Raw genomic sequence first — 12,430 nt, forward strand, 5'->3', positions numbered from 1 at the left:
CTAACACCCTCTAGTGGTGAAAAACTGTTCAAATGCATTCTGAAAAGAGGTGGCCTTCAAGGTCTAAGAAATTAGCATATGAACCTCCTAGATTAAGCTTTCAACTAAGAATACCAAGAGAACAAAGCAAAATTGGTGATAAAAGTAAATTGGAAAATTGTTTAAAATTACATGCTCTATCTGAATCATGAAAGTTTATTTTGGCCTAGACTGTCCCTTTAAGACAAACTGTATTTCCATTGTCTTTTTTATTTTGTGTTTATTGATTTTGCAATTCTGCTGTATGTAATGGTCCCTTAAAGACACAATCTACTGTAAATGTTGTGGCTTTTTACTTCCAGAATTACATCTTGAGCAAGTCTGCAAAGCATCTGCTGCTAAATTGGAGCACAAATCATTGTTGGCTGGTGCATGTCATATTTGCTCATGCATGAGTGACAGACAGGCATGTGCAAGGTGAGTGTGCACCAGTCATCTGCTCCATATAGTCTTACATCAGCATGGGGGGAGGGGTCTGACAATATTATTATTTGTATGCTTAAAATATTATCCTAGGGCTAAATAGTGCCAATAAAGTTTACATTTAACCCATGAGGCATCATTTTCCTTCCTTAGCTTTAGTATAGTTTCCTGCTCACTTGTATATTCGCTTTTCTAGTATTTCTCAGTCAGGGATTCTGGACACACTGTCATGACACAGCACCTTGCTGGAGTATTTACCATAAATAGCAAAATGTATTTCAACTTTTTAATTTAGTTTAGTATAAATATAATTTTATAAGTAAAATTTTAATATACTTAAAGGGACACTGAACCCAAGTTTTTTCTTTTGTGATTCAGATAGAGCATGCAATTTTAATTAACTTTCTAATTTACTCCTATTATCAATTTTTCTTTGTTCTATTGCTATCTTTATTTGAAAAAGAAGGAATCTAAACTTCTTTTTTGATTCAGTACTCTAGACAGCACTTTTTTATTGGTAGATGAATTTATCCACCAATCAACAAGAACAACCCAGGTTGTTCACCCAAAATGGGCCGGCATCTAAACTTAAATTCTTGCATTTCAAATAAAGATACCAAAAGAATGAAAAAAATGTGATAATAGGAGTAAATTAGAAAGTCGCTTAAAATGTCATGCTCTATCTGAATCACAAAAGAAAAAATTTGGGTTCAGTGTCCCTTTAAGGCCACTCATTTCAACTGCACCCTTTTTAGCCATTTGTAAAATCTGAGCCGGAAGCCTCATAGGAGAAAGAGGAGCTACTTCTTCTTGAGTCATCCTTCCTTCCTCATTAATCTATGCCAGAGGATATGCACGTGCATAACTTTCCTATACAAATATGGTGCTAAGTATTTCTGTGGCCATCTTGGAAACCCTGCAATCATATTGTAAACTCCATACACTTTCCTTAAACTGTGCACACTTTTTCACAGGGAGGCGCCCAGACAGCCATGTGCAGTGAAGGTGAAATCCGGGCCCCACCGAGCCCACCTATAGTAGTAACACATCACAGGGCCACATAAGCCCCATAGAAGTGTGGGCCTCTTCCTAGAAAAATGAGACTCAAATTCTCCCTTATTGAGTAAGTATAGAACATACATTTAAACAATCACATAAAAAAATTGTATTGTAATACTGGGGAGGGGGTCATACTCACTTTTAAATAACAGGACAATTCCCTTATCCCTCATATATCTCAGTTTCATACAGTGGGGACCATCTCAATTCCATCAGAAACACCCAACCATGTCTATTCTACCCTAATAATTAATTTCATCTACTGACATTCTAACAAAATAATGAGAGTTCATCTTGTATATACTGATCATATTATTTGTCACACGCCCACTTCAGATACAGAAATGGACTGAACTATCATAATGGAGTGGGTACAAATCCCATGACACTGAGAATCTGTGGCACTCACTTGCACCACAATGCTAGACTTGGATAGACCAGCTAAAGGAACATTGTATTTTGCATTTGTCTAGGAAAATTACAAAGTCCTGTATCATCCTTGTTCGTGGCTTTCCTTGAAATCTATCATGCGTGACTGTAGGTTAGGAACCCAGGAGGAAAGAGACATTGGGGTTGAATTATCATTGTGCAAGCGGACATGATCCGATATTGCACATCGATAAATGCCAACAGCATACGCTCTCTGCATTTATCATTGCACCAGCAGTTCTTGTGAACTGCTGGTGCAATACCGCCCCCTGCAGATTCACGGCCGCTAGCAGGGGGTGTCAATCAACTCGATTGTATTCGATCGGGTTCAATATTGGCGATGTCTGTCCGCCGCCTCAGAGCAGGTGGACAGGTTATGGAGCAGCGGCCTTTAGACCGCTGCTTCATAACTTGCGTTTCCGGCGAGCCTGAAACACGGCCATCAAGCTCCATATGGAGCTTGATAAATATGCCCCATTGACTTGGTCTTGGGTCTATCACCATTTGACAAAATGCTGTAAAAAAAAGAAAACTCTTCCAATTTGTGTTTAATCTATGTTTGAGCAGATCAATAATACAATGTTCCTTTAGCACATCTATCCATTACATTATAGGTGTTTATGGGTATATTTGGCATGTGTGACTTCATGTGCATGAGCTCAATGTTATCTATACGAAACACATGAACTAATGCCCTCTAGTGGTCAAAATGCATTCAGATTAGAGGCAGTCTTCAATGTCTAAGAAATTAGCATATGAACCTCCTAAATTTAGCTTTCAACTAAGAATACCAAGAGAACAAATTAAAATTGGTGATAAAGATAAATTGGGAAAGTTGATTAAAATTACATTCCCTATTTAAATAATGAAAGTTTTTTGGACTTGACTGTCCCTTTAAATATATATGGGTATTATATATATATACTCATATTCACAATTATATCTAACATTAAAGGGCCATGATACCCAAATGTTGAAACACTTGAAAGTGATGCAGCATAGCTGTAAAAAGCTGACTAGAAAATATCACCTGAACATCTCTATGTAAAAAAGAAAGATATTTTACCTAAAAAATTCTTCAGTAGCCACATCCCATTGTAGAGAACTTCTAAGCAGCAAATCAGTATGTCTGTCCCGGGACAGCGAAGGGAGTGAGCTTACGAGCACACTCATCTTATTTCCCTATTCAATTTAAGGAAGTTTACTATGAAATCTCATGAGAGTTAAGTGAAATCTCATGAGATCACAGTAAAAGAGTTCATGACCTCAGCACTGCTGATGCTGATTGGCTGCTGTTCATTTCTTCATTTCTTCTTTTTACCTGCAGCTGAGCAACAGCGGAAGTATATTATTTTACACAGAACTTACTCTGCTGAGCTGAGGAAATTGTGAGGTAAAATATATTCTTTTTTTACATAGAGATGCTCAGGTGATATTTTCCTGTCAGCTTTTTACAGTTATAATGCATCAGTTTCAAGTGATTTAGCATATGAGTATTATGTCCCTTTAAGTATATAAATACATACTCAGTAGTAATGCATCGCAATGGAAATTCTGGACCGAATCCGAATCTGAAAATCTAGGATGCACTTGGCCGAAAACCGAAACCAAAAATGTATTTGTTTTAAATTATTTAAAAAAATATTTTTTTTAGTTTTTTTTTTTTTTGCATAATTAGACTATTTAATGAATTCATCTGAATTGAGAAACTGCAAGCCAATAAAATAAAATAACCATACTTTTATTGAAAGTAACACACTAAAATTGGACAAAAAATATCTTAAAACAAAAATATGCTACACAATTATTTTACTAAGAAAAAAAAACAGGCAAAAAAACTAAACTGAAAAAAATTATTAAAAAAAAACAACAGTATTGCAATAACACAATATTAAGGTAGCACCACACCAAACACTAACAAAAAATATATATAAAACAATATATAAAATGAACATATAAGTACACTTAAAATGCTGTAGTTTACAGTCCATAAACCAGAACCAGCAGAATACAGGAATAGTCTTTCAATAAAGAAATATCAATACTACTTGATTTCTCTTTTTTTCTCCAAAGCTCCATAATCTCTATGTATCCAAAATGCAGCTTCTTTTCAAATCACCGGTGTGATCTCCGTGATAAACAGCAAGTAGAAAAAAAGAGTCAATCTGTAAAGACAGAAAAAATAGAGCGCAACAAAGTGCACAGACTATCTAAGTACAGATGATTCAAATACGGTTTATTATTAAAATAAAAAAATGTAAACTCACAAGATACATCCCTAATACTCAATCAATTTAAATAGGCCATATACTATGACCAAATGTTTAAAACTATAAAATTATAAGTATATTAAATGAACACTTTCTGAAAATATATAAAGAAAATATATATTCCTGTATTTGAGAAACATTTAATATTTTGCAAATAAAATTTCTCATTCAAGGTCCTGTGCCTTCCCGGTGGCCGAAACTGAGTAATGCAGTCAGATGTATTTAATTTTGAGGGAATTAATGGCTAGATTATGAGTTTTGCGGTAACAGGGGTGCTGTGCTAACTTGCAGTTTTTTCTCACCGCTCACTTACCTGCAGCGCTGGTATTACGGGTTTTTATCAACCCGGCGTTAACAGGCAAGAACTGAGCATAGAGCAAAATTGAGCTCCACACTGCACTTCCATACCAGCGCTGCTTAAGTGAGCGGTGAGCTGGTTATACGTGCTTGTGCACAATTTCCCCATAGACATCAATGGGGAGAGCCGGCTGAGAAAAAGTCTAACACCTGCCAAAAAGCAGCGTAAAACTCAGTAACGCAGCCCCATTGATTCCTATTGGGAAACACATTTTATGTTTACACCTAACACCCTAACATGAACCCTGAGTCTAAACACCCCTAATCTGCTGCCCCCGACACCTACATTATACTTATTAACCCCTAATCTGCTGCCCCGACATCACCGACACCTACATTATACTTATTAACCCCTAATCTACCGCTCCAGACATTGCCGCCACTAGAATAAACATATTAACCCCTAATCTGCCATCCCCAACATCGCCATCACTATACTAAATGTATTAACCCCTAAACCTAAGTCTAACCCTAACCCTAACACCCCCTAACTTAAAAAGAATTAAAATAAATAGAAATAAAAATTACTATCATTAACTAAATTATTCCTGTTTAAAACTAGACATGTGCGGTTCGTTTCGGATTAATTCGGAAATTCGGTAAATTCGGAGATTCGGATCGATTCGGATTTCCGAATTAAATACTTCCGAATCTACCGAATGAATCCGAAATAGCTGCCGTATCTCCGAATAAATCCGAATTAGCTCGTTAAAATTCGGCATTTCCCCATAGGAAACAATGGGAGTTTCGGCTGAAAAAAAACTAACACCGCAGCCCCATTGTTTCCTATGGGGAAACACTAAGTCTGCACCTAACACCCTAACATGTACCGTGAGTCTCTAAACACCCCTAATCTGACACTTATTAACCCCTAATCTGCTGCCTCCGCTATCGCTGACACCTGCATTATTTTATTAACCCCTAATCTGCCGACCGAATATCGCCGCCACCTACATTATAACTATTAACCCCTAATCTGCTGTCCCTAACACCGCCGACCCCTACATTATAGTTATTAACCCCTAATCTGCCCCCCCAACGTCGCCGCAATCTAACTACAAGTATTAACCCCTAATCTGCCGACCCGATATCGCCGCCACCTACATTATAACTATTAACCCCTAATCTGCTGTCCCTAACACCGCCGACCCCTACATTATAGTTATTAACCCCTAATCTGCCCCCCCCAACGTCGCCGCAATCTAACTACAAGTATTAACCCCTAATCTGCCGACCCGATATCGCCGCCACCTACATTATAACTATTAACCCCTAATCTGCTGTCCCTAACACCGCCGACCCCTACATTATAGTTATTAACCCCTAATCTGCCTCCCCCAACGTCGCCGCAATCTAACTACAAGTATTAACCCCTAATCTGCCGACCGAATATCGCCGCCGCCTACATTATAGCTATTAACCCCTAATCTGCTGTCCCTAACACCGCCGACCCCTACATTATAGTTATTAACCCCTAATCTGCCCCCCCCCCAACGTCGCCGCAATCTAACTACAAGTATTAACCCCTAATCTGCCGACCCGATATCGCCGCCGCCTACATTATAGCTATTAACCCCTAATCTGCTGTCCCTAACACCGCCGACCCCTACATTATAGTTATTAACCCCTAATCTGCCCCCCCCCAACGTCGCCACAATCTAACTACAAGTATTAACCCCTAATCTGCCGACCGCAAATCGCCGCCACTATAATAAATGTATTAACCCCTAAACCGCCGCACTCCCGCCTCGCAAACACTATAATACATTTTATTAACCCCTAATCTGCCCTCCCTAACATCGCCGCCACCTACCTACAATTATTAACCCCTAATCTCCCGCCTCCAACGTCGCCGCTACTATAATAAGGTTATTAACCCCTAAACCTAAGTCTAACCCTAACACTAACACCCCCTAACTTAAATATAATTTAAATAAAACGAAATAAATTTACTATAGTTAAATAAATGAATCCTATTTAAAACTAAAGACTTACCTGTAAAATAAACCCTAAGATAGCTGCAATATAACTAATAGTTACATTGTAGCTATTTTAGGATTTATTTTTATTTTACAGGCAACTTTGTATTTATTTTAACTAGGTACAATAGTTATTAAATAGTTAATAACTATTTAATAACTACCTAGCTAAAATAAATACAAATTTACCTGTAAAATAAATCCTAGCCTAAGTTACAATTACACCTAACACTACACTATCATTAAATTAACTAAATAAATGAATCCTATATAAAACTAAAGACTTACCTGTAAAATAAACCCTAATATAGCTGCAATATAACTAATAGTTACATTGTAGCTATTTTAGCATTTATATTTATTTTACAGGCAACTTTGTATTTATTTTAACTAGGTATAATAGCTATTAAATAGTTATTGACTAATTAATAGCTACCTAGTTAAAATAATTACAAAATTACCTGTAAAATAAATCCTAACCTAAGTTACAATAAAACCTAACACTACACTATCATTAAATAAATTAACTACAAGTACCTACAATTATCTACAATTAAATAAACTAAAGTACAAAACCCCCCCACTAAATTACAAAAAATAAAAAACCACTAAATTACAAAAAATAAAAAAATATTACAAGAATTTTAAACTAATTACACCTAATCTAAGCCCCCTAATAAAATAACAAAGCCCCCCAAAATAAAAAAAAATGCCCTACCCTATACTAAATTACAAAAGTTAACAGCTCTATTACCTTACCAGCCCTGAACAGGGCCCTTTGCGGGGCATGCCCCAAAGAAAACAGCTCTTTTGCCTGTAAAAAAAAACACAATCCCCCCCCCCACATTACAACCCACCACCCACATACCCCTACTCTAACCCAAAACCCCCTTAAATAAACCTAACACTACCCCCCTGAAGATCTCCCTACCTTGAGTCGTGTTCACCCAGCCGGGCCGAAGTCTTCATCCGATGGGGCAGAAGAGGACATCCAGACCGGCAGAAGTCTTCATCCAAGCGGGGCAAGAAGAGGTCTTCCATCCATCATACAAGTACCAAAATACAAACAAACACTAAATTACCAAAAATAATAAAATATTACAATAATTTTAAACTAATTACACCTAATCTAAGCCCCCTACTAGCTATTAATATAGCTTCAATATAACTAATAGTTACATTGTAGCTAGTTTAGGATTTATATGTATTTTACAGGCAACTTTGTATTCATTTTAACTAGGTACAATAGTTATTAAATAGTTAATAACTATTTAATAACTACCTAGCTAAAATAAATACAAATTTACCTGTAAAATAAATCATAACCTAAGTTACAATTACACCTAACACTACACTATCATTAAATTAACTAAATAAATGAATCCTATATAAAACTAAAGACTTACCTGTAAAATAAACCCTAATATAGCTGCAATATAACTAATAGTTACATTGTAGCTATTTTAGCATTTATATTTATTGTACAGGCAACTTTGTATTCATTTTAACTAGGTTCAATAGCTATTAAATAGATATTGACTATTTAATAGCTACCTAGTTAAAATAATTACAAAATTACCTGTAAAATAAATCCTAACCTAAGTTACAATTAAACCTAACATTACACTATCATTAAATAAATTAACTACAAGTACCTACAATTAAATACAATTAAAAAAACTAAACTAAAGTACAAACCCCCCCCCACTAAATTACAAAAAATAAAAAAATATTACAAGAATTTTAAACTAATTACACCTAATCTAAGCCCCCTAATAAAATAACAAAGCCCCCCAAAATAAAAAAAATGCCCTAACCTATACTAAATTACAAAAGTTAACAGCTCTATTACCTTACCAGCCCTGAACAGGGCCCTTTGCGGGGCATGCCCCAAAGAAAACAGCTCTTTTGCCTGTAAAAAAAAAACACAATCCCCCCCCCCACATTACAACCCACCACCCACATACCCCTACTCTAACCCAAACCCCCCTTAAATAAACCTAACACTACCCCCCTGAAGATCTCCCTACCTTGAGTCGTGTTCACCCAGCCGGGCCGAAGTCTTCATCCGATGGGGCAGAAGAGGACATCCAGACCGGCAGAAGTCTTCATCCAAGCGGGGCAAGAAGAGGTCTTCCATCCATCAGAAAAGTACAAAAAAACAAACAAACACTAAATTAGCAAAAATAATAAAATATTACAATAATTTTAAACTAATTACACCTAATCTAAGCCCCCTACTAGCTATTAATATAGCTACAATATAACTAATAGTTACATTGTAGCTATTTTAGGATTTATATGTATTTTACAGGCAACTTTGTATTTATTTTAACTAGGTACAATAGCTATTAAATAGTTAATAACTATTTAATAACTACCTAGCTAAAATAAATACAAATTTACCTGTAAAATAAACCCTAACCTAAGTTACAATTACACCTAACACTACACTGTCATTAAATTAACTAAATAAATTAATCCTATATAAAACTAAATACTTACCTGTAAAATAAACCCTAATATAGCTACAATATAACTAATAGTTACATTGTAGCTATTTTAGCATTTATATTTATTTTACAGGCAACTTTGTATTTATTTTAACTAGGTACAATAGCTATTAAATAGATATTTACTGTTTAATAGCTACCTAGTTAAAATAATTACAAAATTACCTGTAAAATAAATCCTAACCTAAGTTACTATTAAACCTAACACTACACTATCATTAAATAAATTAACTACAAGTACCTACAATTAAATACAATGAAATAAACTAAACTAAAGTACAAAAAAAACAAACACTAAATTACAAAAAATAAAAAAAATTACAAGAATTTTAAACTAATTACACCTAATCTAAGCCCCCTAATAAAATAACAAAGCCCCCCAAAATAAAAAAATGCCCTACCCTATACTAAATTACAAAAGTAATCAGCTCTATTACCTTACCAGCCCTGAACAGGGCCTTTTGCGGGGGCATGCCCCAAAGAAAACAGCTCTTTTGCCTGTAAAAAAAAACACAATACCCCCCCCCACATTACAACCCACCACCCACATACCCCTACTCTAACCCAAACCCCCCTTAAATAAACCTAACACTACCCCCCTGAAGATCTCTCTACCGTGTCTTCACCCAGCGGGCCGAAGTCTTCATCCGATCGGGCAGAAGAGGACATCCAGACCGGCAGAAGTCTTCATCCAAGCGGGGCAAGAAGAGGTCTTCCATCCATCAGAAGTCTTGATCCAGACGGCATCTTCTCTGTTCATCCATCCGGAGCGGAGCGGCAGCATCCTGAAGACATCCCACGCAGAGCATCCTCTTCTTTCTTGATCCGACGACTAGGTGACTGTACCTTTAAGTGACGTCATCCAAGATGGCGTCCCTTGAATTCCGATTGGCTGATAGGATTCTATCAGCCAATCGGAATTAAGGTAGGAAAAATCTGATTGGCTGATTCAATCAGCCAATCAGATTCAAGTTCAATCCGATTGGCTGATCCAATCAGCCAATCAGATTGAGCTCGCATTCTATTGGCTGATCGGAACAGCCAATAGAATGCGAGGTCAATCTGATTGGCTGATTCCATCAGCCAATCAGATTGAACTTGAATCTGATTGGCTGATTGAATCAGCCAATCAGATTTTTCCTACCTTAATTCCGATTGGCTGATAGAATCCTATCAGCCAATCGGAATTCAAGGGACGCCATCTTGGATGACGTCACTTAAAGGTACAGTCACCTAGTCGTCGGATCAAGAAAGAAGAGGATGCTCTGCGTGGGATGTCTTCAGGATGCTGCCGCTCCGCTCCGGATGGATGAACAGAGAAGATGCCGCCTGGATCAAGACTTCTGATGGATGGAAGACCTCTTCTTGCCCCGCTTGGATGAAGACTTCTGCCGGTCTGGATGTCCTCTTCTGCCCGATCGGATGAAGACTTCGGCCCGCTGGGTGAAGACACGGTAGAAAGATCTTCAGGGGGGTAGTGTTAGGTTTATTTAAGGGGGGTTTGGGTTAGAGTAGGGGTATGTGGGTGGTGGGTTGTAATGTGGTGGGGGGGTATTGTGTTTTTTTTTACAGGCAAAAGAGCTGTTTTCTTTGGGGCATGCCCCGCAAAAGGCCCTGTTCAGGGCTGGTAAGGTAATAGAGCTGATTACTTTTGTAATTTAGTATAGGGTAGGTCATTTTTTTATTTTGGGGGGCTTTGTTATTTTATTAGGGGGCTTAGATTAGGTGTAATTAGTTTAAAATTCTTGTAATTTTTTTTATTTTTTGTAATTTAGTGTTTGTTTTTTTTGTACTTTAGTTTAGTTTATTTCATTGTATTTAATTGTAGGTACTTGTAGTTAATTTATTTAATGATAGTGTAGTGTTAGGTTTAATAGTAACTTAGGTTAGGATTTATTTTACAGGTAATTTTGTAATTATTTTAACTAGGTAGCTATTAAACAGTAAATATCTATTTAATAGCTATTGTACCTAGTTAAAATAAATACAAAGTTGCCTGTAAAATATATATAAATGCTAAAATAGCTACAATGTAACTATTAGTTATATTGTAGCTATATTAGGGTTTATTTTACAGGTAAGTATTTAGTTTTATATAGGATTAATTTATTTAGTTAATTTAATGACAGTGTAGTGTTAGGTGTAATTGTAACTTAGGTTAGGGTTTATTTTACAGGTAAATTTGTATTTATTTTAGCTAGGTAGTTATTAACTATTTAATAGCTATTGTACCTAGTTAAAATAAATACAAAGTTGCCTGTAAAATACATATAAATCCTAAAATAGCTACAATGTAACTATTAGTTATATTGTAGCTATATTAATAGCTAGTAGGGGGCTTAGATTAGGTGTAATTAGTTTAAAATTATTGTAATATTTTATTATTCTTGCTAATTTAGTGTTTGTTTGTTTTTTTGTACTTTTCTGATGGATGGAAGACCTCTTCTTGCCCCGCTTGGATGAAGACTTCTGCCGGTCTGGATGTCCTCTTCTGCCCCATCGGATGAAGACTTCAGCCCTACTGGGTGAACACGACTCAAGGTAGGGAGATCTTCAGGGGGGTAGTGTTAGGTTTATTTAAGGGGGGTTTGGGTTAGAGTAGGGGTATGTGGGTGGTGGGTTGTAATGTGGGGGGGGGATTGTGTTTTTTTTTTACAGGCAAAAGAGCTGTTTTATTTGGGGCATGCCCCGCAAAGGGCCCTGTTCAGGGCTGGTAAGGTAATAGAGCTGTTAACTTTTGTAATTTAGTATAGGTTAGGGCATTTTTTTTATTTTGGGGGGCTTTGTTATTTTATTAGGGGGCTTAGATTAGGTGTAATTAGTTTAAAATTCTTGTAATATTTTTTTATTTTTTGTAATTTAGTGGGGGGGGGGTTTGTACTTTAGTTTAGTTTTTTTAATTGTATTTAATTGTAGGTACTTGTAGTTAATTTATTTAATGATAGTGTAGTGTTAGGTTTAATTGTAACTTAGGTTAGGATTTATTTTACAGGTAATTTTGTAATTATTTTAACTAGGTAGCTATTAAATAGTCAATATCTATTTAATAGCTATTGAACCTAGTTAAAATGAATACAAAGTTGCCTGTACAATAAATATAAATGCTAAAATATCTACAATGTAACTATTAGTTATATTGCAGCTATATTAGGGTTTATTTTACAGGTAAGTCTTTAGTTTTATATAGGATTCATTTATTTAGTTAATTTAATGATAGTGTAGTGTTAGGTGTAATTGTAACTTAGGTTAGGATTTATTTTACAGGTAAATTTGTATTTATTTTAGCTAGGTAGTTATTAAATAGTTATTAACTATTTAATAACTATTGTACCTAGTTAAAATAAATACAAAGTTGCCTGTA

Source organism: Bombina bombina, chromosome 4 (genome assembly GCF_027579735.1).
Source record: "Bombina bombina isolate aBomBom1 chromosome 4, aBomBom1.pri, whole genome shotgun sequence".
Classification (NCBI taxonomy): Eukaryota; Metazoa; Chordata; class Amphibia; order Anura; family Bombinatoridae; genus Bombina; species Bombina bombina.